Here is a 6,000-nt window from a genome sequence, read left to right on the forward strand (position 1 = left end):
ATTATTTTGGAAAACAAACAAACAAATACATTACAAAGTGGCCACTCACACCCACTTCTGTATCTCAGTTGCTTATCTCATCCCTGTATACTGTTCCTGTTGTAATTCTCCAGCAAGGAAGCACCATTCTTACAAATCTGCTGTTACTCTGCCCTTGCCTACTAGTTTCTGGTTTTGTTAGAGGCAAAGCAGAAACACAGTCCATTAGGAGACGAGCAGAAGAGGGAGGGAGGGAGGGAGGGGGTGGGTGGACATGCAGGTATAGTGTTTCCTTCTAGGTTGAAACTGCCAGTGTCTGGGAGCCTGTACATTCTTTCTTCCCCCTCCCAAAGAGGGGGAGTTCCCAGTGCCAGCACATGCTCATTCCTTCCCTGGCTCAAAACTTGAAGGGGGGGGAACCAGTGACACATTTTGACAGTTTCTGTGGTGTGAGGATTTTGTGATTAGGGACCTAAGTGGATAGGGTCAATGTCTGGATAATCAAGGAGAACAACGATTAATAGGTACTATGGTTATTCAGTTAAGTTTTCAGAAGATTAAAATTATGCTTTAATAAATTATAAAGCCAGAGGGACTATTGTGATCATCTAGTCTGACCTCCTACATAGCACAGGCCATTCCTGAATTAGTTCTTTTTTCTATTGGTCAAACCCTCCACCACAGTAGCTCTCATAATGGATTTTCTGATCTCAAGTTAGTTCCCTGCTGGCAGGCAGCTGTTACCTTCCACAGAGTGAACAGGAGTACTTGTGGCACCTTAAAGACTAACAAATTTATTTTAGCATGAGCTTTCGTGAGCTGCAGCTCATCATCAAGTTCATTTCCACAGTGAAGGGGAGGTTCTCACTCTCCTTTAATGGTGCTAATGTAATGGCAAGCACAGATCAGTGTTCCAGAGTATCTTCCTCATTCTGTAGTTCTGCAGCAACAACTCATTCCCCTTAGTCTATAACTGTAGTGGTGGGTGCCTGCCTGTTCCCTAGGGAGCTCTGCAGGCTGCTTGCCTCAATTTCTGCACTACTTGCACTGCTTCACTGCAGCTGCCTCCTGATGGCTTTTCAAAAGCTTCAGCAGAAATCTTTCTTCTGGGAGCTGGGCCAGAAAGTGTAGGCTAGGCCCAGGAGGGCAGTGAAACTGCAACAGTTCAGAATATAAATCACAGTATTGCGAACTCTAAGCATTCAAAAATCATGAGACAAACCACCAAAATTATGAGATCAGCCTAAAAATCATGAGTTTTCCAAAATAATAAATGCTGAGTTTAGTTTGCTTTATTTTTCAGTCTTTAGAGGAAACCAACTCCCACCCCAAAGTCCATGTAATCATTTCAAGTTCAAAAATCAATCTGAAACGCACATTCAAAAATATGAGCCTCCCTGCTGGCTGCTCAGAGAAGGGCTCCACTTACCCTCCTGGAATGCAGGACCCACTCTTCTAGGGCTATCTTGTCTCCTCGCCCTTCCCCATTCAGTCTCCTCGCCCACTCACATTCTCCCTTCGTGGTCCCTCACAGGCACCTGTCCCTAGCTCACCCCCTTGATTCACCTGCCTGGACATTTTCTCTCTCTTACCCTTTACAGTATCCTTACCCTCATACTTACCCTGTTTCCACTGAAAGCCCCCTTAACCTTCCTCAGTTCTCCACATTCCCCTGCAACTTTCAGCCTCTCCTGCCTTCCACATTCTCCTATCCTGAGTTGTGTTTGGGGGAGGCTGGGGCTAAACCCAGATTTTTGTTTAATTGTAAGGGGTAGAGAGGGCTGGGTTGGGGCTGAGTTCAGGTTATGACCCAGTTCTGGTTTGGGAAGGGTTGTTGCCTAGTTCTGATTTGGGGAGGTTGTGGTTGGGTTTGGGGGTTAGTTCTGGTTTGGGGGTTGGTTCCGGGAGGCTTAAGCTCATTCCAGCTGGGGCTTGGTTCTGGTTGGGGAAGTTCTGCCTAGGTTCAGGGCCTGGTGCTGGGTCAGCTCTGGTCCCAGTTATGGTTCAGGGAAGCTCTGGGACAATTCTGTTGGGGGCCCAACTAAGTATAGGGATTGGGATTGGTTCGGGGCTCAATTCCAAGAGCCTGTGTCTCAGTGTTGAGTCATGGAGGCTGTGGCGTAGTTCCGGTTGTGATCCAGGAAGGCTGTAGCTTGGTTTTGGGCGGGGTCTGGATCGGGGAAGCTCTGGCCCGGTTCTGGTTGGGGACTGGCTCAGGAAGGCTGGGGTCTGACTGGGAGAGGTTGTGGCTTGGTTCTGATTGAGGTCCGGCTCAGGGAGGGTTGAAAATTTCCCATGACCTGGAAATTTCAAATTCCAGCCAGTTTTAATAGTGTGGGCATATTTACTATGGAGAGACAGTTGCAACCTTAATTTGTTGAGAAACTACTATCTCCTATAATTAAGTAATATTTTTGAACTATATCTTTGGCTTGGATAATTGGTTTGGCCTGAAAATTGTCCGATTTACTCTGAAAGCAAAGGAAATTTTTCTGCAATTTTTTTTACACTGACTTTAGTGGAAGGAGGAACAGGCATTATACGTATGTGTGACAGGTAGCTCTTCTTTCTTTGGTTGGTTACAGTTTAGAAAGAATATGAGAGTCCTTGTTTTGCTGACAGCTAACAGAACCACATTTAGCTCAAGTGGTAGGATCTAGGTTCTTACCCAGGCTCTGCAGGTTTATGTGATTTAATCAGGGCCGGCTCCAGAGCCCAGCGGGGCAAGCACCCGCCTGGGGCGGCCCTTTCCCGGGGGGGCGGCAGGCTGGGCCGGCGGACCTGCCGCAGTCATGCCTGCGGGAGGTCCATCGGAGCCCCGGGAGCGGCGGACCTGCCGCAGGCATGACTGCGGAGGGGACGCTCGGCCGGCGGCTCCAGTGGACCTCCCGCAGGCATGACTGCGGACGGTTCGCTGGTCCCGCGGCTCGGCTGGACCTCCCGCAGGCATGCCTGCGGCAGCTCAACCAGAGCCACCGGACCAGCGAACCGCCCGCAGCTGCGGGAGGTCCAGCCGAGCCGCGCAACCAGCGAACCCTCCGCAATCATGCCCGCGGGAGGTCCGCTGCTCCCGCGGCTCGGGGGCGCCTCCCGGGCATGACTGCTTGGGGCGGCCAAATTTGTAGAGCCGCCCCTGGATTTAATATAGATAAGATTGCAATCGCAGTTTCATTAGAAGGTTGACTTTGATCTTCCATGTATTTCCAAAAGAGAAAATAAATAGAAAAATCCTCAAGCTTTCAAGTCTTTAGGGTTAAATGCTCCACTGAAGTTATCTGGAGCATTTGGATTAAATCGTTTATGGATTTATTGAGATTAAACAATTATAAAATGTTTCCTTTTTGAATGCTTGCAAAGCATATAATGTTCCTTCGTGTACCTCCAGCTACCTAATCACAAAATTTAAATATAGGTAGATTTTGGCATTGACTCATGCAAGAGGCAGTTTTCAAGGAAAGCAATTGCAAACTCTTTTAAAAATTGCTATTATGTCCAAATTAGACACAATTCTTTCTGTCATAAATCTGACAGATCAAATCAAACCCATGATAATGGAGAATATTTTCATCATTGACCTCCAAACCAGTCAGAGACACTTTTTAAAAGTGAAATGAAAGGCTAGGATCTGGTAAAAATGACTTCACTTTTAATATCACTTTGGCCTGGAGGGAATGTAATATAAATAGGACCATTTTCCAGATGGGGTAGCCGAAGAACAAAGGCTTTCAGTGACTTGCCAAAAGATGACATAGGAAGTTAGTGCATGAGCCAAGAACAGAATTCTGATCTCGAGGTGATAGACCACATTGTATCTGTTAGGTCACCTTGTCACCCACTGAGCTTCAAATATGTGTACTTAGGCCAAGTATGAAACTGGGCTAAAGATGCATCTGTATAAAGTGCTTTGAGATCTATGGAAGTAAAGGCACTATAGAATGAAAAGCTTTGTTGTCAGCAGACATTTTTTCACTTGGGGTAACTAGACATAGAGATTTACTAGCTTGGCTGGGAAGCCTTCTGGCCTAGTGCATTAGACACTAATTTAGAAACCTGGTTGTAGTCTTGACTCTGACACTTAATTTGCAATTTTTTAGAACAGTTTTTTTTAACCAACTTCTTTTTACGGTGAATTTGGCTGTGCTGTCCATGGAAGTATAACTGATTTAGCTATATAGTAAACATTGCATGTATCTGTCTTTCAAATTATTCATCCAGAATTTCTTACTGGGAGTTTTTTGGTTATTTGTTATTCATTATTTCTATTCTAGTATGTATATGTTCAAATAACACAGTTACAGTATCTGAACACTTTCTAGCGGTGCATTAAAGTAACATGACTAATAGCTGTCAAATGTGGTTTGTTTTTTTCTTTCATCATCTCCCCAGAAGGAAAGTTGTGTGTGCATCAGAGTGTTTTGGGTTTTTAGGTTGTTTTGGGCATTTATGTGCATGTTGCTCTGTATTTACATTATATAAGGCAAGGTCACAGAAATGTGTTTTGCACTTGGAGCAGAAAGTGGGGAGGTTTGTTATGGTCGTTAGTTCCTGTGAGAGTTTATTCCACAGTCTCAGACAGACCCCTATTTGTTTTCTGTGAGGCCTACAGAAATCTTGACAATGCTGGTGTGACAGTGTTGAGACCACTTCCTATCATGCTGACCAATACTGTCTCATTGTTTCCTTGTACTCCCTCACCAATCTGTCTGTATCCATCTTGTCTCCTGTCTTAAATTTGGATAGTAAGCTTACTGAGGCTAGGATTGTCTTTTTGTTTTGATTACACTCAGCACCTAGCACAACAGGGTCCTAAGCGCTACAATAAAACAAATAATAAATAATAATTTCCCCTTGTTTATTAACTTTAATTCATCCAATGATGAAGCAGAAACATTCCTGTGTGACTGAGTGATCCCACTCAGACACCACAAACAGCAAATTGGTTGAAATGAACAGTTCACAAACTGCCTATTGCTGGCATTTATTTGCCTAAAGTATTTGGCAAATACTTCAGAATAGCAAACATGTTTTTTTAGAAATCAGGATCAGTTTGTAAATAGCTAATTACCAGAAAAAGAGTTAAACTTTCAACAAATACCATTAGTAACAAATAATTCAAATATTTCTTGCAGTACTGAAAGTGAACTACAACAGGCCAGAAATCTACTCTGGTTTACTTTCAACAGTGCACATATGGATAGAAAGCAAAATGCTATATTGAATAATATATGTTTTTCTATATATTTAGGATAAAAATAGCAATTATTTTCATGCATAACCTCTTTGCCACCTTTATATTTCATATCATTAATTTATATATATATTTACATTAATTTATATATATTTGAGATATATATCAAATCCACCAGCAGAAAATGTTTCCCTTGAGTCATTGCTATTCATTAATTATGCATGCTATGAACCAAAATTGCCACACTTGCCATGAAGAATTAAAAACTTGTATGAACAATACTAAAAGTGTAATTTTCCCAAATGGAAAAGAAAACAATCTGCATTTTGAATGTATAAACATTTTATGAATACTATAGGATTGAATACATTACCACTAAAGTATTAAAGTAATGAATAACAGAAACCCATAACAGCTAAGAATTATTAAAATTATAAAAAAAAATGTTGTAGATCTATGCTAGCCACAAATCTGTTGTACTCTGACTACAATGGTTATCTAAATATTTAGCTGGCTTTAATAAATAAACCATGAGACCAATTCCACATCAGCAAAAAATATTGTGCTCTTTTTTTTAAATCCCTCTTAATTTGACTGAAGGAAATAGAGAAGGCTTAATATGAAATATATTAAGCAATAGTGGAAATTTGTTCCTTCGCCATACAATTAAAAAAAAATTAACTGAAAGAAAAAGTAGTTCTCTTACAAACTGGGTGGATTGATTTAAATCAAGACAATTTAAATCACCAAGTGGAAAGCCTCGATTTAAATAATAAATTTTAATCAACTTCTCCACTTGTACTTCAGTTATTTTCTAAAGAAAGGTGCATTCC

Source organism: Mauremys mutica, chromosome 3 (assembly GCF_020497125.1).
Source record: "Mauremys mutica isolate MM-2020 ecotype Southern chromosome 3, ASM2049712v1, whole genome shotgun sequence".
Taxonomy (NCBI): Eukaryota; Metazoa; Chordata; order Testudines; family Geoemydidae; genus Mauremys; species Mauremys mutica.